The 25,782-nt window shown below is 50.1% G+C and overlaps 1 long non-coding RNA gene across 1 annotated transcript in view; it reads right to left on the bottom strand.

The window, feature by feature from the left end:
* Positions 1-25,782, bottom strand: part of LOC144168402 (uncharacterized) — a 116,002-nt gene that overhangs the window by 73,179 nt on the left and 17,041 nt on the right. Inside the window, exon 2 of the long non-coding RNA XR_013322178.1 lies at positions 13,452-13,532. This is a non-coding gene — a long non-coding RNA (uncharacterized LOC144168402). The remainder of the gene's footprint in view (positions 1-13,451; positions 13,533-25,782) is intronic.

Here is a 25,782-nt window from a genome sequence, read left to right on the forward strand (position 1 = left end):
ATGCTCCCTGTTCATCTGTACATTATCATCATCCCTAGCTGACGCCCCAGCACTTCGTCCTCATCCCCTGTAGATACTGTGGGGATCCTGACGCCCAGGCCATTGCGCGATCACTGGGTTTGTGCCATCACGCGGCGCTTTTCCCCTCTCTCCTCCGAAATTCCGGCTCGTCTTGGCGCCTCTGTGTAGAGCCGAGCCGTCTCTCAAACTCTTGCGTGAGGTGAAGCCTGCAGAGACCGTTGCGGCGATAAAACACTGTCACGCAGCGGGCGCTCCGCCCTGGTAGCGGAGCTAACCTCACCTCATTGGTCCGTTTGAACGAGGCCCGAACCCAACTCTCGCCGAGACGCGAACGCGCGCCCTGCGCGGGGGTCCGTTCGGGGAGACGCTTCGAGGACGCCGAAGGCATTGGCCGAAGGTATGTGACGCTTTCTTTACCAGCCGGCGGCAACTCTGTTGCGCCGGCGAAAGCCCACCAGCCCTTCCGGCTGCGGCCAGTGCCCAAGGCTGCTCCTGTTGTCCCTACGCTTGCATATAGTAAGGCCGTACCTACCACTCGACGAACACGCCGTGCGGTACGCGCCTGTGAGCGAATGGGCCCCGTCTCCCTCGCTGCTGCGAGCCGATCCGGCCAGCACGGCAATGCGCGCGCGCACAACGCGCACCCCGGAATTTGCCCTGACAGAAGAGCCCACTGGCTCTGCGCCGACGAAACGTGCGCACTTGCGCGTGGCGCCCCATCGCCCCTTTCACCTAACGGGAAGTACGTACCTGTACTGTAAATTGTGTAATTGGTACTGTAAAATATGTGACTAGAATGTTAGTATAAAATAAACGTCTTCCCTCCGTACCCTGGGCATATTCCTTTGTCGCCCCCTTCTCCACCTGCCCAACAGAGGCGGTGTTAAGTTGGCGAGACGGCGTTTCAGTATCGTGAGCGTGCTCCATTAGCTCGAACCCACGGTGGTTCCTCGCGGTGTGCATGAGTGCTTGCCTTGTGCAAAGCTAGCGTCATGGATATTGCGAGGTAGAGAGACCACAATACTCATCATCATGGGGTGTGCGCGCGGGTTCCTTGCTCGAGCTTCCGAATAAACCGTCGCCCTGGACGTCGACCTCTCCAGTAAACCTTGTCCTCTCTACATACATACATACATACATACATACATACATACATACACACACGCATACATACATACATAATGCACGCATGCATACACATACATACATACATACATACATACATACATACATACATAAAGATGAAAGGAAGTCATCTCCCTGAAACGTCAGTAAACTTATTTTTTATTGTTTTTCTTGTGTGTCTCTGTCTTTATTTACCTTATTTTATCGCGCTCTTTGCGAGTGTTATTGCTTCCAGACTACATATATGTAATATAAAGAAGATATTCCTGGACACCGGTTGAAAAATACAAAAACGCTTTTTCGACCACCTTTTCAACCATATATATATATATATATATATATATATATATATATATATATATATATATATATATATATATATATATATATATATATATATATATATATATATATTGTAACAGAGATAGTGGCCGTTAGCAGGCGCGCCAGTGTAGCCAAAGGGGTGTGTGCTCAACTGAGACCGAGGCTGACTGTCAGGTGGCGTCAATCCCCCAACTGGGTCTATGTGCAAGGCTCAGTCATCGGAGCAGCCCCATCGAGAACGATCTTGCTGAGAGACCTGCGCGTGGACTCCCGAGCTAGCTTGGCCTCTGGTACAACCAGCCCCCGTTACCACGCTCTAGCCGTCTGCTAATAAACCCCATTATATTTTGGTGGAGGTCGTAGTCTTTGCACGGTCCCCGGCCTGGAACTACGAAGCAAGCGAGTGCTCCCTCCCGTCTCCTGAGGAATCGAGCTACGATGAACTGCGCAAGCAGCGCGTCGTTACTCGCCAGCGCACATCGCCCCATGAAGAGTGCTCACGGGGATGCCTTTCCTCTCTCACCATGCCGCATGACCTTTCTTCTCTTCTGCCGCACATCGAGGAGTTCGTGCGCGCAGAAATTGCTCGACAGCTGGCTCTGCTTCCCAGTGTTCATGAGCGTCTGCCTTCGCCTTCACTGCCTTCGACTGTACGCCGCGTAATCCGGGAGCAAGTCGCCGAGGCGCTTCCTCCAGTTCGCCAACCTACACTTGTGCCGGCCCCCGTGGTAGCGACCGTCGCGCCACCCGTGGCGCCCCCGTTCGAACCGCAAGTGACAGTGCCCCTCGAACAACCGGTAGCAGCGCCCATCGCACCACCAGTGACGATGGCGGTGCCCCCCGCCATTCCTGGAGGGCTCCCCTTCAGTTACGCCTCAGTGGTCCGGCAACTGCAGCCCGGTGCTTTCCAAGCGTACCAGTATGTGAGAGACCCGCGCGCGACGCCTTATCCTCGGCTACCACCTGAACCGCTGAACCCCTGGCGCACATCTGACAACCGCCCTATCTGTTACGCGTGCTGCATGCCCGGACACGTCGCTCGGATGTGCCGTCGGCGGCCACCGCCTGCTAGCGACGTCCATCGAGTGTCTCCTTATGGACCGCAACCGTACTACACCCATGGAGACTTGGGTCAGGCACCGAATTCGTCCCCTGCCGACCGTCCGCCCTTTTCCAGCCGTCGCTCCTTTTCCCCGCGTCGCCGTTCACCGTCTCCCATGCGTCCCCGCCAGAATCCGACCGCTGAGGGAAACTAACGGCTGCAGTTCCCGAGGCAAGAACTGCAGCCCCGTCGAAATTCCGAAGCCCTCCTCTCTCACCCGCCAATGTTATAGACGTGACTGTTGAAGGTGTCGCCGCCCTCGCACTTATTGACACTGGTGCCGCTGTGTCTGTGTTGAATGAACGTCTACGCCGCTCATTACGTAAAGTTACGACGCCTCTCTCTGACCTTACCCTTCGGACTGCGAGCGCGCAAGAGATTAAACCGTTGGCCATGTGTACCGCTCGGGTTCTCATCCAAGACGTCACCTACGTCATCGAATTCATTGTTCTCCCATCATGTTCCCACGACATAATCCTCGGCTGGGACTTCCTATCCCGACATCATTGCGCCCGATTGCAAGTTGAACTTCTACCGTTCTACGAGCCGCCGTCGAACGAGCTGTCGACCAAGTTAACTGTTTCCGAAGATACGGACATTCCCCCGAGATCTTCCCTCATAGTGCCCGTTTTGTGCAATGTGGACGACACGACTGTGGTTTTTACGCCGTCCAGTTCCTTCCTCTCGCGCAAATGTCTGCCTTTACCATCTGCTGTCATCGACGTCCAGTCTGGTTGCAGCTTCATCGTCATCTGTAACCCATCTTCCTGCCCGACTACCTTGTTCCATGGGGAATGTATAGGGTGTGTGGAAGCCGTTGACCCTTCTCACGTGAACGCTGTGCCCGACGAACCATCGCTGCTCACTGTAGGCACACTTAGTCCTGTGGGTGCGTCAAGCTCGGATGCGTTCCTGCAGTCCGTCGACAAGGGCCTTAGCCTTGAACAACGCGACAAGCTCATCGCCCTCCTTCAGTGTTTTCGCGACTCCTTTGATTGCGTACAAACCACCCTGGGACGCACGTCGGCAGTTTCACATGAAATAGACTCCGGCTCCCACGCCCCACTGCGGCAGAGACCATATCGCGTGTCACCTACGGAGCGCCGCGTGATCGACGAGCAAGTGTCCGATATGCTTACCCGTAATGTCATCCGACCCTCTACCAGCCCGTGGGCCTCTCCTGTTGTTCTGGTCACAAAAAAGGATGGGTCGATCCGGTTCTGCGTGGATTATCGCCGCCTCAATAAGATTACGCGCAAGGACGTTTATCCGCTGCCCCGTATCGACGACGCTCTTGACTGCCTCCAGGGTGCCGAGTTTTTCTCCTCCTTGGACCTACGGTCGGGTTACTGGCAAGTGCCCATGGCTGATACCGACCGCTCCAAAACAACGTTCGTTACACCTGACGGTCTTTACAAATTTAACGTGATGCCGTTCGGGCTTTGTAATGCGCCAGCCACTTTCGAACGAATGATGGACAACGTTTTACGGGGCCTTAAGTGGAAAACCTGTCTTTGTTATTTGGATGACATTGTTGTGTTTTCATCGGATTTTGACACGCACCTTGAGCGCCTTAAGCAAGTGTTGACCTGCCTCACGTAAGCCGGCTTGCAACTGAATCTGAAGAAGTGCCGCTTTGCTGCTCGAAAGCTAACAATTTTGGGCCATGTTGTGTCCAAAGAGGGCATCCTTCCAGATCCGGGCAAGCTTCGTGCCGTGGCAGAGTTTCCCAAACCAGCCACTCTGAAAGACCTCCGAAGCTTTATCGGCGTATGCTCCTATTTTCGCCGATTCATCCGAAACTTTGCCACCATCATCGCCCCTTTAACGCAGCTCCTCAGCGGACACAACGAACGTCTCCAGTGGTCGCCTGCTTGTGACAACTCATTTGTGACCATGCGGCGCCTGCTTACGACGCCCCCAATACTGCGCCATTTTGACCCGCTTGCACCTACTGAAGTGCACACTGACGCGAGTGGTGTCGGTCTTGGCGCCGTGCTCGACCAGCGGAAAGCTGGCTTCCATCAATACGTCGTCGCATATGCCAGCCGCACTCTGACGAAGGCGGAACGGAATTATTCCGTAACAGAGAAAGAATGTTTGGCGATCGTTTGGGCAATCAACAAGTTTCGCCCTTACCTCTATGGTCGTCCATTCAACGTCGTTACGGACCACCACGCCCTCTGCTGGCTGTCTTCACTCAAAGACCCTTCTGGCAGACTCGGTCGTTGGGCTCTTCGCCTGCAGGAGCACGACATTCGCGTCGTATACCGGTCCGGACGCAGACACACGGATGCTGATGCCCTGTCCAGATCACCCGTGGTGTCGGACGATCACAGTTCATCTATGCCAGATGGTACCGTGGCGTCTCTAGACTCCGTTGACATGGCTGCGGAACAGCGTAAAGATCCGTGGATCGCCTCTGTCCGTCAATATTTGTCGAGTCCGTCAACAGTTGCCGCCTCTCGGACGCTGCGCCGCCAGGCTTCGCACTGTGCCCTTCGGGACGACCTTCTTTACCGCCGCAACTATTCATCTGAGGGCCGGAAGTGGTTACTCGTCGTCCCTGGCCATCTGCGCTCTGATTTCTGCTCCCACTACCACGCTGACGCAACGTGCGCGCACGCTGGGGTGCTCAAAACGTACCAGCGCTTGCGTTTGCGCTATTACTGGCGTGGAATGTACACGTTTGTAACCAAGTACGTTCGCTCGTGTACAGATTGCCAGCGTCGCAAGTCTCCCCCTCAGCACCAAACCGGCCCGCTGCAGCCGCTACCATGTCCGGCTCGCCCTTTCGACCATGTCGGCATCGACATATATGGTCCGCTCCCCACCACGACTGCAGGCAACCGATGGATTATCGTCGCGGTTGACCACCTCACGAGGTATGCAGAAACAGCCGCACTACACGCTGTTACCGCCAGCGACGTTGCATCGTTCCTCCTTCAACGTTTTATACTTCGCCATGGAGCGCCGAGAGAATTGTTGAGTGACAGGGGACGCGTCTTCTTGTCAGACGTTGTGGAGGCCCTGCTGACCGAATGCCGAGTCGTTCATAGAAAGAGCTCCTCCTATCACCCGCAAACTAACGGACTGACTGAGCGCTTCAACCGTACATTAGGCGACATGATTTCGATTTACGTTTCTCCCGACCATTCCAACTGGGATTTAGTTCTGCCTTTCGTCACTTACGCCTAGAATACGGCGACGCAGACAACTACGGGCTTCTCGCAGTTCTTTTTATTATACGGACGTGAGCCATCGTGTACATTGGACACTATCCTTCCATACCACCCGGATGCGTCTGAGTCTGCACCCGTCTCGGAAATCGCCAAGCAAGCAGAAGAGTGCCGCCAACTGGCGAGATCATTCACAACCGCAGGCCAAGGTCGTCAGAAGGCTCGCCACGACACTTCCAGTGGCGCTCCTACATACGCTGCTGGTTCACTAGTTTGGCTTTGGACACCGTTAAATACCCCAAGCCTTTCGAGCAAACTACAAGCTAAATACGAGGGACCCTTCCGAGTCGTCGAGCGAGCTTCACCCGTGAATTACGTCGTTGAGCCGGTCACTCTTCCTACAGATCGTCGTCGCCGTGGCCGCGAGACTGTTCCCATTCAGCGCCTTAAGCCGTATTACGACCCGCTCGTCCTCACCTCGCCTTGAGTCGCCAAGGATGGCTCCTTTTTTTTCCCGGGGGGTAATTGTAACAGAGATAGTGGCCGTTAGCAGGCGCGCCAGTGTAGCCAAAGGGGTGTGTGCTCAACTGAGACCGAGGCTGACTGTCAGGTGGCGTCAATCCCCCAACTGGGTCTATGTGCAAGGCTCAGTCATCGGAGCAGCCCCATCGAGAACGATCTTGCTGGGAGACCTGCGCGTGGACTCCCGAGCTAGCTTGGCCTCTGGTACAACCAGCCCCCGTTACCACGCTCTAGCCGTCTGCTAATAAACCCAATTATAATATATATATATATATATATACGTATCGCGAGCCGCCTCTTAGACACTTGAATGCCACCGCATTACGCTTCCGCTGGTGCAGAAGGTTAAAACACAGCCAAGAAATCAAACACCGTTGATGCACCCACCAGCTCAGAACCGGGAGAGAATGGCGTGGCGAAAAGGGGACGTCGCTAGCGCACGTACAGAATACAGACACCACGACACAGACCGCACGCGCGAAGGGTGCTCGTTACACGGGGACCCATTTTGCTCGAGCGGCGACATGCACCTCGCGCGACCGTCCCGCTCGGATGCCGCCGGTTACGAGACGGCATCCAGGCGTGACGACGGCCCGCTGACGACACTGGTCGACGACGTTTAGTCATAAACCGAGAGCGAGGGCAGTGCAATCGCTCATGTCCAATCGGTGCTTCGTGGTAGATAATGCATTGTACAACTTCAGGCGGAATAGGCGACCAAGTTCTTGAAAAAAGAAAGTCTAATATGGCTGGCCCCTTCGTCGAACAGTGGCTAGATGCCTAAAGGCATACAAACATTAAATTAAAAAGCAGCATATAGTAAAAAGACGGGTAGAGGCAGTTTTGCGGTGTGCTCCCCAGAAAAGGAGCCATTTTCCTTAGGGGCTTCGTGCACGGTAAATGAGTAAGTAGAACAAGCTTCGGGAGAAAAAAACCCTATCGGCGACACGGCAGTCCCACTCTCCCGATCTTGGTTTCGTACAAGATACGCACCTCCGTCTATATCATCACATTATAGCAAACCCTTCCAAGGCGGACACCTCGACCATCCTGGCCCTTGATCTCCACAAAGCATTCGACAACGTCTCTCACGTAGCCATTCTTAACTCTGTAAACTCGCCTGGACTTGGTGCGCGTACCTACTCTTACATCTTCCCCCTTTCTTCGTGACCACAAGGCCACTCTCTGATTCGGACCCTTCCGAACCTCGAACTTCCCCTTCCACGCAATAGGAACACCTCAGGGTTCGGTAATATCTCATCTCCTTTTCACTCTGGCTAAGATCCCCATGGCCACCGCCTTGTCCTCCATCACAAATCTCCACACCTCTATCTATGCAGACGATATATTACGTTATGGGTCAAATCAGGTAGCGATGCTCTAATCGAACACACACTCCAGCAAGGCGCAGACATTGTCCAAGCAACTGGTTCTCAGTTAGGCCTCCAGTGCTCCTCGCACAAATCCGAGCTACTCCTTTTGCACCCCTCTTGCAAGCAGCCCCCCCCCCACGGAACCCCCATCACAGTTTACGTCGACAACCATATCGTTCCTCATGTCTCCTCCCTCCGCGTGCTAGGTCTCACCATTCAGGCCAACCGGGGCGACGCCACCACCTTAACTAAACTCCGATCGCACGTACTTCAAACACTCAACCTCCTAAGAAGAATCACCACATGGCGTCACAGAATTTCCGAACCTGAACGCTTGCAACTTCCTCATTCCTTCGTACTCTCTCGCTTTACGTTTTATTTCCCGTACTGTAAACTCAAAGCCTCCGACAAAACAAAACTAGATTGCCTACTACGACGCATACCCCGAGTTGCGCTCCTAATACCTCCCAGCGCCCACACCAACCGTCTATTAGCCCTGGGCATTCACAACACCGCCGATGAAATCATCGAAGCCCACCACACAGCCCAGATAGCCAAGCTATCGCGCACGCATACCGGCCGCGCCCTTCTCGCAGCGGCCCGCCTGACCTCGCCCTTCCCCTCACCTATGGCCTCCCTTATTCCCACTACGCTACGCCAACTCTTGCATGTACGCCCACTGCCGCACAATATGCACCCCCACCACCACGCCGACTGGCTAGGGCAAGACATCTGCCGCCCACATTCCCTCCCACCCAGCATCATTTATACGTCGACGCAGCTAGCTACCACGATAAGCCGGCTTTCGCCCCAACCGTAATTTCATCGCTCGACAGCACTCCCTTGGACGCACTCACGATGCATACAACATCAGCAACCGCTGCGGAGAAGGCGGCTATCGCCCTCGCCCTAGTACAGTCTCCACACCCAGAGTTGTCCTTCCGGACTCTCAATCGGCAATTCGCAACTTCTCTGCAGGACTACTCTCCCCAATCGCCCTCAAAATCCTTTCCCTCAGAACACCATCCCACCCCGTGGCTCTGCTGTGGACCCCGGCCCACCCGGGAACAGAAGCCAATGAAGCGGCCCACCGTACAGCTCGATCTGCCCACGGCACACCCCCAGCTTCCGGGACGCTCTAGTCTCGTACCCGGACATTACCCAGCCCTTCCGCCTCCTCCGCAGGATATATCCTCCCCCACACCCTTCCCTCACCCACGAAACCGCTCGCCACTGGCGGCTACTTCAAACCCACACAAGCCCCTGCCGAACTATCCTTCCCCGCATCAACCCCGATCTCTACCCTTCGCCTCTCTGCCCTCAATGTCTCAAACCGGATACCCGCTACCATTCCCTTTGCGAGTGTCCCCACGACCCATTTCCCCCTTTTCCTTCCCCCTTACACTGGCAGCAGGCCCTGGAGAGCGCCGACCCGGAAGTGCAGTTGGCACTAACCAACCGGGCCGCCCAGGTCGCGGAGAACATCGCATCTTCCGCCACCCCTCTCCCCTAGACCCAGTTTGCAAATAAAGTGTTTCTCCTCCGCCTCACGTGCCAGCCAAAAGACCGGAAGCGCAAAAAGGATCGCTTGGAAGTCTTACCCCCGTCAGTCACACCACGACGACCACGCGTTTCAACCGTCAAAAATTAACGTCCCTTGCAGCTAATAACGTTTACACGGTTGAGCCGATTTGCGCTTCGAATTCCTTGAGCATCACCCAAAGGGGCGTGAAAATAATATTTCTTTCGAGTGAGAAGCATCACTTGTCAGGCCGTCAACGAATTTAGGTGCGAATTTTTGCGCGAGTCTCTCGGGTGACTGACACGCAACTCTAAGCTTGTAAAAACTCCAAATTTACTTTTGCCCTCGCTCCGCACTGAGGTTTCCCAGAAGACTGCGCGCAATAAACTGGCAAAACACGTCTACCTTAAAACGTGGCGTACCTCCGGCGTGAAGTCTCGATTTACAAATCGTGCCACGGAGAGGTTTGGCTCATGCGTGCCCTAGTCTTTTAAGTGCAGAGCACTTTAGGGGCTCGCCTTGCCGTCGTAGCTCGCAGTAACGCTCGATGTGAAGCGACTGCCGGAATCAGGCGGCGCAGCAAGATAACGGACCCAAGTATTGCCCGGCGTACCCGTCGTAAGGCCTCCCGCAGAGGCTTCGAAAACCAAGCGGTTTAAATAGTCATAACCGCTCGATACTCGTGAACCGCTGGCGCTTGTCATACATTTCCTCGTTGTTTAGTGCAAATAAAACTGCACGTACATTTGAGGCAAAATATATGTAATTAACCCGCAGTGCCCGCGTTCATTCAGTTCGGAACGCTCGTTGACTTGGTTTTTGCGATAGTAGGCGAAAAAAAGTGGCATGGCAACGCCGGCACGTGCGGGAGGAAAAGCAAGCACAAAAATAACAGCTCCCCGCTGGCGCAGTTTCAGGCAGGGGGCACACGAGCACTGCGAAGGCGGGAAATTTGAATTGCATAGGGTGGTAGCAGTATGCGGATAACGGCGCTACAGCCCATTATGACGAATCACTGCTCTGCACTTCCGACAGCTTTCACGTTGAGTGGAACGGCTTTAATTTTCTTTTTTCCTCTGCCTACACGGAACAAAACTGATATCGTTCCGGAATATTCCTCCCCTCTACACTGATCCCACTTATGCCCTGTCCGATCTCAGCCCGCGTAAAATTTCTCCAGGGGGCCTCAGCAATGCTACTCCTCTATGCCCAGCCACACTTGTGGAGCGACGCCAGGATTTAGCCACTTTCTTTAACAATACAGAGTGTTGTCTTGCTTGCAACGATGCCATTTGAATTTGTCCGTCGCATTCCGAGCGTTGCCCTCTTAAAAACACCCCTCTGCAGACAGGTATGATTTTTTTTGCAAGGGGGGTGGGGGGAGGGGGCTAGTTCGATCATGACTCATAGTTAATTGATTCGCGCCTACGCATTTTTTGTAACGTCTTCAACAACGAACACTACCCCTTTCGGGGCACGCATGCTAATGCAGTCATGCCATTTTGCCCGATCGTTATGTCTTGAACAACGAACACTACCCCTTTCGGGGCACACATGCTAATGCAGTCATGCCATTTTGCCCGATTGCCGCATTGTCTCGCGCGCCACGCCCTATCCTATTGCTCGTTTTCGCATTCTTTCCTCCCCTTTATAGTTGCCTTTAACTATATACATTGTCGTCGCCGCAGTTAATTCCTCAGTTGACAGCCAGCGCTCCAGTTGTGCGCTCCTTTACCTCTGCCCCCGTTCTCGGCGCTGCTCTTTTTTCCAACAAACGGCTCGACCCACCCACCTGCCGGCACCAACCCGTACAGTACGAGTACCGACTCGCAAACGCCAAGCGCAGTCGGCAACAATATAACGCTCGAACGCGACGAGAATATCACTCGGCGAAACGAGCGAGCTTCGGGCGTTCGTCTCACCGACGGCAAACAATGGCGCATTCATAAAAATGAAGCGATGTCCTCCAGTCTTCCCAAGCATACGCTCGAACTGCACTTTTGTTGCGCCTCAATGAATCAAAATTGTGAAATCTAGGTTCACGTTATCGTCTTCGCATTCTGTTAGCTCTACTGAATGTGTCATCATCAGCCTGTCTACGCCCACTGCAGGGCAAAAGCCTCTCCCACATATCTCCAATTATCCCGGTCCTGTGCTAACTGCGACCGCAAACGTATTGATCTCATCTGGCCAACTTTCTGCCGCCCCTTGCCACGCTTGCCTTCTCTGGGGATTCTCTCTGTTACCCTTAAGGGCCAACGGTTATCATGCCTTCGCATTACATGCCCTGCCCACACCCATTTCTTCTTCTTAATGTCCACGAATAAGTCCTTAACACGCATTTGTTCCCTGACCCACTCCGCTCTCTTCTTGTCCCTTAACGTTGCACCTATCATCTTCCGTTCCATCGCTCGCTGAGTCGTGCTCAATTTAAGTTGAACCGTCTCAGTGAGCCTACAAGTTTCTGCCACGTAGGTGAGTACCGGTAAGATGCAGCTGTTACACACTTTCTTTGAGCATCGGGAGAGAGCACTGTCCAGCTCGGACCCTGACGACCAGCTTTGGCTGGTGAAGAGGGCTCAAGAAGCCGGGAGGTCTCAAGGGGTCCTGGAATAAGGACCCTTCCCCAAGGCGAACTGCTTCATAGGGACGTTTATTCGTCCTCCTCCTCTTCAGTTATACACTGAATGTATCGGCAAAGTTTGTTCGATAACCGCAAATCGGGCTCCATTTTAAAAAAAACGAGAACATTAATTATTATCGTCGTGAATCCTCGCGATAGCTACATCCTGTACGCAACCTCCGGGTTGTGTTGCTTCTGGTACGCGTTCTTTTATCTCTCCTTGCAGTAAAGGAATTTTCAGTTGAACGGGAGAGCGGACCTTATAACTGGCACCACACGTGGCCGCGTGCTCTAAAAGGTATCCGGAGACAACAAATCTTCCATTCTTTCCGGCCAGCTCGAAAGTGTCAACGGCTAAAGTTCGAAAATCGGAAAGCTATCACATAAAAGCTGCGGTGGGCCTCACCGATTACCACTTCCGTACTGCCAGCGGACTGCCCTAAACTCAGCACGACGCTCAATTTTCGCGCTCATTCCTAAAAGGACTTTTTCTCCTGCCCGAGGGGAGTCTTCGGTCTGGCTAGAACTGGTAAACAGGGAAGCCCAGTGGCGTACCGGGGCATTAGCGGCGCAGCGGAAATGTGGTAGAAAAGTAGCAAAGCTCAATATTTCGTTACGAGAGGAGCAGTCCTTCCAGTACAGGACAGAGGAAAACGGGTGGGCATGCAATGGCAAGCCTATAAAATGGCATTTAGAAGCCATTTTATAAATGGCATATATAAAATCCCGCATATGCTATAAAATGGCATATAAGCCCATAAAATGGCATGCACAAATGTCATTTATATAATGAATATAAAATGGCATATATGTTCCGTCAAAATTCCAGCCCTTGTCGCTCGCGGCTTCAGGAAACGACGCTCAAAACTTCCCTCCCAAGTGAAAGGTCATACATAATCAGCCCGTACAAAAGACAAATTTACGTAAACCGCATACTTTATGAAAGCGGACGTGAATCTTTCATACGATGACACTTCCACGAAAACTATAACACATTACATTTTGAGGAGAAAAGGCTGAATACGATGATACCCCCCCCCCCCCCCCCACTTCCCTCCGCTCGCTCCGGCAGCGCACCCACTTGAGAGATTCGACTTGACGTCATTGGATAAGATTTTTTCATCTAATGAACTGGCACGCCGTACGTTGCCGGAGACTGAAATGAAGCTCATATCTGGTTTCAGCAGTATATCCCTTTAGCAAAAGCGAACCTATTTTTTCACGCAACAGTTCAAAAAAGGCACTTCACGTTCCTTCACGCAGGCATCAGAGGTGTGAGCACCAAATAATTAGAGGTATAAAAACGAAACTGCTGAGAAACAAAACTGTCGCTTGACGCGAAAGGAATAAGTTAAAAAAAAAGAAACTTTTAACAACAGACAGCGACAGAAAGCAGTAGTACGATGGCCAAACTCCGTAAATTCGCACGTAGCCAGGACCGCAGGCAATAGTATACTGTAAATTGAATAAGTTGAGAAAAAAAAAACGAAGTGAATCTCAAGGGGAAAATGAAGCACCAGGGCACGCAAGAATAAAATATTAAGCAGCGTTCCCGGGTCAGTGGACGTGCATCCAGTCAGGCTGGCGGGCGTCAAAACAAAAGGCGCGCAAAATGCGTAATGTATACACAGGAAGAGAATAAGACGGCGTCCGAACTCACCTGCCTTGCGAAGCTGTTCGAACTGTCTGAGAAGTTCCCGTCCGGGTGCCGGATGCGTTCGCGTCTCTTGTTGACAGATGACTGGAAGCAGGAAAAAAGAAGAAAGGAAAAAAGTTGGCAGGCTCTTTCATCACTCTCACCCACACCGATATGAAATGAATGAAGACACCCACACCAACGAGACGACAACACCCACCAAGGGGACAACATCTCCCGTGTGGGCGTCATTTCTGAGAGGTACTGCAGAAAGTTCCCAGCTGATACAGGCGAGTTATATTATAGCAGCTCCGTACGAAAACGAGCACTAAGCACGTTCAAGCATTGCTGGGTCCCGACGGTGAAGCCCCGCATGCTTCCGTTCAAACCCGGTTACACGTCTCTTCTACGGCTCCAAAGGAACCGGAGGTGGTCTGCGCGTTCCACTGGACGTATAGATTCTGCATAGACGTCAGTTGTGGCAGGGTTTCGGGAGTTTTTAAGCCCCCACTTAGAAGCTACTATGAGAATCAAAAGTAGAACACCAACCTAGCTTTGCAACCGACGTCCGTTCCCTGCCTACAAGCGCGCAAAGTTGAAAGGAAGGAAAACAAAAAGGACATGTAGGCGCATATATCAGGCACTCCCTCATATCTGGTCAGAAAAACAGGCCACCAAATAAAAATCATGTTTTTCATTAATTATCTACTAAACTTTTAACATTTTGTTCCGCATTCCCTTTTTGGTGAATATTTCAATATAAATATTGGTGAAAGCATATTTGTGTCCAGAGAGAGAGAGAGAGAGAACAATCTTTGATGAGTGTGGCGATGTCAGCCGAGCTAAGCCGCCAGGCTTGCTACGCCAGATGAATGCGGTGACAATGATGATTATAATGATGAAGAGGAACACACATTATTTTGACTGTTTACTAAGTTTGATCAAGGCTTGTGGTTTTTAGATAGACTCGGTAAGATAATTCCTGTTCCAAAGAAAGATCCAGCGTCTTCTCCGGGTAATTATCGCCCCATTTCCATTTCTAGTGTATGCTCTAAATTAATGGGGCATGTCGTATATTCACATGTCGTAAAATTTCTAAATTCGGTCAATTTCTTTCACCCTAACCAACATGAATTTCAAAAAGGTTTATCATGTGACACCCAACTTGCTCTCTTCACTAACGACCTTATCTATAGTTCCAGCATTGACGTTAACATACCCGTAGATGCCATTTTCCTTGATTTTGAGAAGGCTTTTGATAAAGTTTCCCATCAAAGGCTATTTCTCAAGCTCTCTCGCCTTAACGTTAATACCCTGGTATTTAATTGGACATGTGAGTTCTTAACTATATAACCACCAACAGTACGTTTATGCTAATAGTCATTGTTCCTCTCCTTCCCCTGTGTCTTCAGGCGTACCTCAAGGTACTGTTCTTGGCCCTCTGCTTTTCCTAGTCTACATTAATGACCTTCCTAATAACATATATTTTAACATCCGCCTTTTCGCAGACGACTGTGTAATTTACCGTCCTATCCGCAGTACTAACGACTCCGCCACCTTACAACCTGATCTATCTCTGGTTCAGTCATGGTGCGAAAAATGGCTAATGTCTCTTAATATTTAGAAAACATGTGTCCTGTCAATTCGCCGACTCCCGGGTTACTCACCCGCTAAATACTCTATTTTTAATTCTGAAATTACACCAGTTAATTCATGTAAATACCTTGGCATTAACATAACTTCAGATCTCAACTGGTCATCCCATGTCATGAATATTAGCAATGAGGCTAACGGTGTACTTGGCTATCTTCGAAGGAACTTGCGTCTCGCTCCGCCTTCCGTTAAACTTCTTACTTATCTAACACTTGTCCGCCCAAAGCTGGAATACGCATGTTCCGTTTGGGATCCCCATCAAATCACTCTTCCTGACACACTTGAATCAATCCAGAATCGTGCAGCCAGATTTATTTACTCAGATTACTCCTATATAACCAGCGTAACCGAACTCAAAACTCGAGCTAATCTTGTTGACCTAGCGTCGTGGCGCAAAATTCACATACTACGCCTTTTTCATCGTTTTTATCATTCCGTACACCTAAACCAGGCTTTCATTCCTACTCATCGCCTTTCGTGTCGTCTAAGCCATTCCAAAGCTGTTTATCCCGCTTGTGCGCATACTGCCGCCCACCATTCTTCATTTTTTTCTTGAAACATCTAGGGACTGGAATAATCTGCCTTCTGACGCCATGCACCACTCCTGCATCACTCATTTCAAAGAAGCCATCGCACAAATCATCCTTCAGTGACTTGTTTATCCCCTGACGTAACGCCCTTAGCGGTGACTTTGAGGTATAATTAATTAATTAATTAAGCTTTTTTAGCACGACAGGCACGTTTGGAAGAATTCCAGGGACCTAATACGTCCCTCAATTCTAGTCCGACGGACAGCGGCCGGCCCAGAGACACTGCGAGAGACACCCTTTGCGTACTAATCGCGCACAGTCACAGATTAGGTGTTTCAGATCTTCACGCACATCACACTGTGGGCACAGTGGCGAGGTGGACTGGTTGATTTTGTAGCAGTAGTATCGCGTGTAGGCGACGTTCAACCCCATACGGTGCAGTATTGCTGCCACAGCTTTTACAAACTTTTTTTTGAGTCCATAACTTACACAAACATCCTACAGTTAAACAATGTTTTAAATATGGTTACATCCAGAACAGGAATCACTTCCTGTAGCCTTGGTGTCACTGCCACCGTTGATACCCAGCCTCAACTGACGTCTCTACAAACCATGCGTTCGGATAACGCGCCGCCCAGCTGTGGCTCTTTCGGCGCCGCAGGAGCAGAAGGAAAAATGGGTTGGAGCGGAAGCATGCTGGGCTCCGTCAACGGGATCCAGCTGTACTCTGAATTCGCACAGTGCACGTGCGCTAGTAAGGTCGTCCTACGAAACTACGTCAATGCCACTCGGCTGTATCAATGGTACCGTTCCTTGCTAACGGAGTTACGAAAGTTCAGTGAGCTGGCACCCTACCATCGGACCTCAGTGAACGCTCTCCTGTTCTTGTGTCGGTTGCAACATCTCCCTTTATATAAACGACGAGACTATGTACGTTTTCTTTAATTTACAAAACAAAAAAACGTAATACGTTTCAAAAAGATATTTCTAATATTGGATGGCCTGAAACACATCACCAGTTGTATGTCAGCGGCACCTACACCTCATTCATCAATAAACTTAAAAAGATCTCTGATTCTGATCTCCAATGAAATACGAAGTGCTCACGCTGAAAAGCTTAAAAGACACGCATTGCCTGCCCCACGCACAGTAAAAAAAAAAATGCGGATCGGCGTAACACGAAGCTTTCATCGTGGAATACCTGGCTTTGGTGTGGCATTGGTGTGTGCGTGCGTGTGTATGTGCGTGTGCGTGTGCGTGTTACTGTGCTTAGCGTAGTTGCTCATTATTCAGAACGGGGGGCCGTGGTGAGTGCGCAGAGAAATACGAGAAACGTTCAAAGTTTTGATTGATTTATTGCAAGGTTTAACGTGCCGGTGCAACGCAGGCGACGAGGCGCGCCGTAGTGGAGGGCTACGGATTAATTTTGACCACCTGGGGATCTTTAACGTGCGCCGAAATCTCGCACACACGGGCGCTTTTGCTTTTCGCCTCCATCCGAAAAGCGGCGGCCGCGGCCGGGAATCGAAACCGAGACCTCGTGCTCAGCAGCGCAAACGTTCAAAGTTTCAATCTCCGCGAAGAGAAATATGAACATCAATTGGCGAATCTAAACTGACACGCGAAACAACAAACTAAACCTGAACCTGTAATGTGACTAATGACGTTTGCTATACCCCATTTTGCGTCCACAAAAAAAAAATGAGAACCTGGTGCTCGAACGGTGGGTTAAATAAATAATTAATGACGTGCCATATCGCTTAATGAGGCAATCTACAAACCTTTTAAAAAAATTCCTAGGCGGGGCAGAAACACGAAACATGAAAAAATTTACGCTCTGGAGACGAAACGTAAAAAGTTCAAGATCCCGAAGAGGAACATTGTTGATGTATAAACTGTTCTAGCACCTGCAGTACCCCCCCCCCCCCCCCCCCCCTCAGAGAGCTGCAATCAGCTTTAAAAAGCGACACGATCGACGTCAGAACACCTAGCGTGGTTATCGGAAATATGTACAGTCAAAAGCTTTATGACAGTAAACACGGGAAAATGCAGAGCGCTCTGCTGAGAGGCTGGCGAGCTCACGAAGTTTGTGCGTTCAGCGGGCGCAATCCCTCAAAGCGCTTTATCGCTGGGCTATCTGCACGGAATCTGTAAACATAAATACGGGAGGATAACGCATTTTTTATCACCCAATCGGGCAGAGAAAAAGCAAACGTTTGAACGTGTTCCCTGGGTTTCGCGCACGATAAAGAGCCCCTCATCTGCCCACGTATCCTCTGGAATCGTTTCAATACATATGACGTAGCTACCGCAGCAGACAACAGCGCAATCAACCGTTGTCAGGGGGTGGATCCGCAAAATGTACGAACTACGACAGTTCGCCATCTCATCGCTAGACCGCTCTGCATGTACTGAGCGACACGCGCTCCCGTGCTTACTGTCATAAATCTTTCGACCGTATCATTCACTAAGAACTTCTTTACACCAAATTTAACTTTGAAATTTTGATAATAACAAAGAATCGTTGGCATTTAAGGCCAACGGACGCAGACAATGACTTGTGTTCTGCGTTTGATTCGTCACCCCGTGATGCGTGAAGCACGGAAGAAATAGAACGAGTCTGCTGACGTTACTGCTATAGAGCGCTTTCGTCGTCATTGATGTTCACTCGCGCAAATAAATTTTACGCTCTCATTGCCACAACCAGCGGTTCGACCAACGTTCGTGCTAGCGAAAATTAGCGAAATGATGTCTCGTTACTCAGGTCGCTCATATAGCCCCTTGTAGTTCAACGCAACTTGAACATTCTTAACGATACTTGCTTATTCAGTCTTCGTGTTTCAAATCGTACCACTTGTACGCCCGAGCATCACGCTTTCTTATAAGGCCAATGCCGGTTCCTCATTCCAGCACGTACTGTGAAAAGTCAGTCCCAGAAATATTATTAAGCCTAACTTTGTCTGCTTAACTCGTTTGTATTCAAACACGATTCCCGATCAGTGACCCAAGAACTTGAAAGATCGTGAGTTCAATGAAAACACACCGTGCACATTACATAATAGTTACATAAAAAATGCTTAAATGTGAGTATTCGCCGAAAATAACAGATAAACTCCCAGCCAATAAAAAAGTGCACCAAATTTTCGAAAAATACTGCCGCGTTACCCTGTCGCGCAACCTACAAGCGAAGTTGCAACTCAGCTGCAACTCAGCAAAAGTCAATATTTCTTATTTTCCGATTCGTCATACCATGGCCTGAGTATTTCTTCATTCGCTTTAGGTCAGGTTTGGACGGCATGCAACACGTCCCGTGCGGGGCAGAATCGCGTTGCAACGTTTTAATGACTGTTCTTACTGACTGGCGATTGACAACTTATTTCAAGCTAGCACTCAATTAGCATATGGCGTTGCTTCGGTGGAGGAATGGACAACGACAATCCCTCACCTCTATGCAGCAAGCACAGTCACCGCCCGGCGGCAGTTCCCTGCTCTACTATTACCGACTCCCATACTAAAATATCATTCATTTCACCCTCATTCATGAGGCAATTCTCGTTCAGCTCGTTCATCCAAGCGCCATTTACCGGTTCGCTTGGAGCACTCGTCCTATCCTTTCGAGCAACTGCTAACGCCCGTGTTCTAGTAGCCTACGGGTACGTAGAATCCCCGGTTCTGGAGCGAACGGCCTGAGTTCTGCTAGCTCACTTCTACGCTTTCTTTTCGTAAACAAGGGTGCTTCAGTATGCTTTCGGTCGGTGTAGGGGCGGCGATCGGCATATCAACGCGTCTAATTAACGTCGCGGATAGCACCGGAAGTTCCTAGCCGTACCTACTTCGGAACGGAATGCCGCTGAATGGAACGCGACGCTCGAAGACACTGGCTATGCGCTGACGCAATTCACAGAAAGGACTCGCTGATAAAATCTCCCTATATTCGTACCTGCTCGCAAACAGTACATAACTGTTTCTCCGAGAAACAAGAGGTAACAAGAACAAGGCAATGGCATGCCGAACCACCTAAGTATAACAGCAAGCTGCCCATTACAATACGGCGAATAATTGAATAGTATTGACATTTTAGATTAGAAAATAAAAGACGAGGCCACGAGTGCAGGTAACATTGAAGGGGGGAAATGCGTATCTACCACAGCGTCGCAAATAGGAGTGTCGCACCGTGCAATCGGTCTCCGTTTTCCAGTCCCCCAACAACATTCCTTCGTTTTACACTGCGCATGCGCGCGCACGCTTCGCACGCAGGCAAAGTCATGCTAACACCCCGAGCAATCCACGCGCGTACGTGACGTACTAGGCAGCGGCGAAATGAAGCTACGCGCGCGCCACTTAAATCAATCGAGCCTACTTCCCAAAGAGAGGATTCGAAACAGGCGCGCTGACTTCCCGTTCAGTTCTATAACGCCGCGGAGGACGCTTTTAAAGAAGTGTTCGCCGTAAAGCTGCCCAAATAAGACGAACAAGAATTAAGGAGAAAAGAGAAAGGGGAGGATCAAGGGGAAAAGGAGCGCTGGCAGTTGTCTACAAAACAAGCGGGGACATTCTTTGCGGAGCGAGACGTGAAAAAAACAGCTGGAGTCGCCGCAGACGCGACGCATGAACCTGCACGCGCGTTGCTTCGTCGACGGCCGGAGAACTACGGGACGTTTGGGGCCGGGAAAAAACGATGACCTCGCGCTGTACGCGAACACACACACGAAAAAAAAATACACACACAGAACGGAGAGGGATAAAACATTTTAATGGGCTTGCAAGTAGGAATGGATAGACCTGATCTAGTGGCTCTAGGAGTGGAGCCCTAGTCCGGGAATTGATGCGTCGTTGCCCAAGCCGTCTTCGGCAGGATCACCAGGAGAGTTTGGTCTTCGTGCCATCCGATGTGCTCTATTTACTCTCCTTAGGGAGCCTTGTGGAAAATTCGCGCGTATCGAGTTTAGAGCGCCGGAAACGAGTGAACGCCCCTCTGAACGCAGCCGAGCGATAGAAAGGAGTGTGCAAACCCTAGCAGTTGTAAAAAAATTGTCCTTGTCCGGGTTACCTAAGAGCTCCACCTCGCGACCAACCCTCGTTCTAGGTCTGTGTTACTGTTTTCTGAGCTTATCAGCAGCTCGAAATCCCTAGGCGCGCATTGAGAAGTCCTTTTAAACGTCGCACTAACGCTAAATAACGGGGAAAACTGCGATATTTTCTCGTCTGCTAGTGACGTCACCAAGTTTCGGCAATTACGGAAGCCGAAGAACTGAATTAGCACATAGCAAAACCAAATTCAACCAGTCACAGCCGCAGCCTCGGGATAAAAAGTGCATTGGAGGTGGGGGGATGCTGTTTTTAAGGCATTAATCAGTGAGAACGCACGATCTGGTGACTCATAAAATCGCCTTCCTCAAGAACACGTGTTGCAAACGACTCATATTTTGTTTATTTCGCGAATCAGCCTCGTTCGAGACAAATTTGCCACACGATATCATTTTTTCTTCGAAACAAGAACATTGCTCAGTGCACGAAATGTAAGAAGCGACCACTTTCTTTTAAAGCTCCAAACTAAACTTCCATGCACAGTTTAAACCAACGTCGGGCTGCGAATACAGGAATGCCCAGACAAACGAAGAAAATCGGTGTCTCACAACGGACAATTGAATTCCGCTATTGTGTAACACTGCCCCCACTTTGTATTGCGCCTTCGCATCTCACGCGTCAATTGTTAAGTTCAGTATAGAGGCGCGGTAGGCCGTTTGTGCTCACTGGGAGCGGTTGCACATACATTTTTGCAAAGGTATTGTCTAGTACATTCCTTTTACGTGCGCATGCACGCATACTAGTAGGTTATACGTCCATCGCGGCCTAGACTTGAGTTCAATAAGCTACCTAACGATATATCACGAACACAGACGTGGCAATACAGAAATAGAAGCAAGGACATTGTCCGTTCTTTGTGCCTCGACATCTCAGAATTTAGCACTCCCGAAATATTCTGAAACTTCAAATTCCACTTCATTTCATTTACTGTTACCTCACCTTAAGAGCCCGTAGGCATTACAATAGGGGCAACAACTACGAGTTGAATAGAGCACACAGCTAAAACAAACAAAAATAAAAAAAGGAAAAAAAGCCCACTGCGTAAGTTACAAAAGTACTTCTGGAGAGCAAAAGCCGGACATACCGTATACAACAAAAGCAATAACAAACAAGAAAACGAAGGCATACTGCCATGCGTTGCCCACAAGATATATGTACAAGGAGAATTTATAAAGAGCAAAGATCACGGTAGGAGCATTGCAAACATGATTGACGAGCGATGAAGGAACAAGTAGGCAAGAAAATCAGGACATGCAGTATGTGAAGACTTACGTTTTTGGCTACATTCGTGAAATATTAAACTAGCGAATTAAAAGACGTTGCGAATTACGAGTCAGAAAATGGCGGCTCTTCGAGACTGCGCAGAAACCTGTTCGTTCGAACTGGTGTTGATTCCAGGCACCGAGTCCCCACGGTGAGTGTATCAAACGGAAGAAAGTTGATTGAGGTGGAGGAACTTCACGATATACGAATAAATTTTTGTTGGAGACAAGAATACCTATCCTTCTGTATTGGGTGGAACAAGGTGCAAGTGTTCGGGGGCCGCCCTGGAAGCAGGCAAAATTGCCTTTTGTAGCAGGCTTGGAGCAACCAGAAAGACCTTTTGGAGCAGGTTTGGAGCTGCCAGAAAGTCCGTTTGATTTCATCAACGGTATGACTTGGCCACATTTATATTTAGACCGCTGAAACAAATTGACACAAATATAATACTCTAAAATTGGCAGGTGGCTGGTACAGGCTGCTGCGCCAGCCACCGGCTAATTAAGTTTAATTTACGTACCTGCTATTTTAGGCGCTCTACCGTTTACTAGAACCTACTCCGAACCAGGAACGCAGTTCGTGTAATATAGCTGGAAATTTACAATATGCGGTGTTTTCTGCCTTCGGCGGCAGCGAGTGCGCCGCCTTATCACAGTTCAAAGAGAGTCACACACAGAGTCGAAGGCCATCAGACAACAGGCCTTGCCTCGCGTCCGGTAGACGGCAGTGTTAAGCGAAAGAAGGCGTTTGCTTGCATTTTTTCTATCGAACAGCGGTTTCAGTGCGTACGAAGCGGAATGTATCTTTGCCTTCGCCCGTCACGGGGTTGCGACAGTCCCCGAACGTACGCCGTTGATTAAGCAACGAGAGCTTGTTAGAATGTGTAATTAATGCTGGCCCATCCTATACGTAAGCAAAGCTAACCTAAAAGTTCACGGGCTAAAGTTAGTAATCATTTCACAACAAAGCCGAACCGAATAAAACGAGTGCAACGCGTCCAATACCCCTCTTGTTCAATATACATGCAGCTACGCTCGTCAAAAATTTTCGACTAAACATAAGTTCACTTCCAATAAACTGCAACCTTTCATGCGAATCTGTTTGCTCACATTCGGTCATTTCCCATAGATTGTGGCGCGCGCAGCGGCCGGCACCGGCAAACAAAACCGTGCAGATGCGACAAAAATAAATGCGAAGTGAATGTTGAGTGCATGCGGCCTTGCAGCTAAGCAAAAAGCCAACTTCCAGAGCCGCTCATCTGTGAAACCAAAACTATAACCGCATTGAAACCAAAAACAATATGTGTCAGCCAAGTTTTCGGGCGCGGGGAATCATGGCGGTAATACCTCGCTGATCAGTTCAATTTGCGGTGCAGGACGGCGTTGATAGACGAGTTTGGCGCAATAGGGGCGGTTCGGCGCAGGTTGGCGCAAATAAACAAGTATGGCGCTCAATGGCGCAAATGGCGCAGCTGTTCCATCCCTGTACAGTAATAAAAAGTCAAATCCTTCTGCTCAAAAAACGCACAGAAAGACAGCGATACGAGCACAACTAAAAGAAAACGTGTGCATCCCAGTAATTCGTCAACAGCTTATACTTTGTCACAACAAACGGCAACGATGGTAGAACGCGAGGCTTCCTAAAATCAAGTCCAGCACCAGACGAACACGCCGGAAACCGAGCGGACCCTATTTATTTATGACGATTAGCATAGTGCTAACGTGATTACGTGCACGGTAAGGTGGTGTGATGTGGATCCGCTAGTTTCTGGGTTGGTTCGTTTGGTGTCGGTCTTGAGTTTTGAAAGCTTCGCGTCCTCCCATTGTTGTCGTTCCGACAGAGATATAATTGAATTGTTCTGTCTATATTTTCACGTCCGTGCACCCTTCTCCAAATCCAAACCGCTTCGACCGTGCCGGAATGCCGCAATCAGATAGACGATACATAACGGAAGGGACCCAGGTTCTACTCCGACCACGGGAAGCGTTTTTATTTTTCGTGACTTCACCCACGACCATCACCACCGTCAGAGAAAGTTGGCTTTCCTGCAGATCGTTTTGGGTGGACTATAGACGACATCAATGAAAGGCTGCAAGCTTCGCTTTAATAGCGATCGAAAGAAGGCTGAGATTAGAGGACTTCGTGAGGTACGTATACGGACTTAAGCACAGTTATAGGTCTTAATGCGGAGAGTTCGCGGTAGTCTGTCTGAAGCCTACCGTATTTTCCGGTTTTGAAGTCGCATGCGCAAAGGTCGAAATATAACCAGCCGAACTGCTTACACAACAGAGTTAAAAGGGAACGCGGGCACACGACGGCTTCATGTCAGGCCTAAGTTTGTGCTTTGATGTCTAATGTCGTCAACCGGTACCCGCAGCTTGACGAACGCTGATTTCGGCGCTGGTTGGCAAGTGTTTTGGCTCAACGTTAAGGTTGCTTAACGTCAAGCCGGAACTGCCTTAAACCCAATCGGCTTGGCCAATAGGCAATATACAATAGCGATTCGCCAAGGCTTTTGGGTATATTGAGGGGGAGAACCGACATTATGAACGTTCGCCATTTTTATCCGATTAAGCCAGACAGGCATCACATCCTGCGATAAAAAAATACATACTTATCTCCAAGGCATGACTGGCCAACGCGACTGTAGATCTCATTGATAGCACCGAGCGTGCGCATATTTACGAGCGGCTACGCTCGTTTCAGTCACTTTTCGGCCGCTGGATCCCCTTCGGAGGGACTAGCTCACGCTCCACTGCATTGCACTGCAGTGCCGCCATAGGTGACTAACGTTGATAGGTGACATCACTGGAAGTGAGCATGACGCCGAAACCGAACGTACTAGTCGTGACAATAGTGATCAAGTCACAGTCGGGTATACGGCGCAACTTCCGCCGTTAAAGATAAGCACAAACTACCTCGCCCATAATCGACTCTCAGAGCCAGGGTACCTCCGGTGGGACATTCGTTTGCCGAACACCACGAGGTCACGTAACAGGTCGGACCGCTTGGGCTGCAGACAAACGGTTCCTGACGTGTAGGTAACAATTACTGCATCAGCGAACGATTTGACTTGGCCCTGAAGCGGGCTATAAAAACTGGCCGTGCCACGAAGCGCCTTCTTTTTTTACGCGACGCCGCCGCGAAATGCGACGCGCAGGGCTCACATGACCGCTTCGCCGCGATAGGAGGGTATACGGTGTACATTAGCATGGATTTCAAGTATACCGCCGCTCAGCAGACAGCTGAGACGCAGAGCATTGACCTCCGCACCGCAACTCCGGCACAGAGCATTGACCGCCTCGCTATACTGCAACACGAGCCATCGAAGCTTCTTGAATAAAAATTATTCGCTGCTGGTGACAGGCGTGAAGGATTGCAGTAACGCGCGTGCGCGGGTCAGAGCACGCAGGCAGAGAGACGGTGGTGTGGGTCGTTAGGTGTGACTAGCCTTCCGAAAACGCGATTTTTTTTCTTCTGAAGTTGTAGAAACAGGCAGTTGTAATATGCGAAAAGAAATAGCGCGCGCGCGCGCGGGCGTGTGTGTGTGCGTGTGCGTGTGTGGAGGGGGGGAGGGGGGATGGCGTACTAGCTCTTGGCGCGCAAGATGCAATGTGTAGGGTTAAGAGTGCGATATTTACCAATTACAGTATAGACCACTTATAGCAAAGCCAGTTTTAACAACGTACCGGTTATAACGAACAGATCTTCGTTTCGCGTTACGATTTGCACACATATATTTTATGTTCACATATAGATAAAAGTGGACACAACGAACCAATTTCCGTTTCCTGATGTGTTCGTTAAAAGTAGGCTCGACTAGC

The sequence above is a fragment of the Haemaphysalis longicornis genome, unplaced genomic scaffold (genome assembly GCF_048455015.1).
Source record: "Haemaphysalis longicornis isolate Haplotype H1 unplaced genomic scaffold, Haemaphysalis longicornis Haplotype H1 scaffold_2, whole genome shotgun sequence".
Classification (NCBI taxonomy): domain Eukaryota; kingdom Metazoa; phylum Arthropoda; class Arachnida; order Ixodida; family Ixodidae; genus Haemaphysalis; species Haemaphysalis longicornis.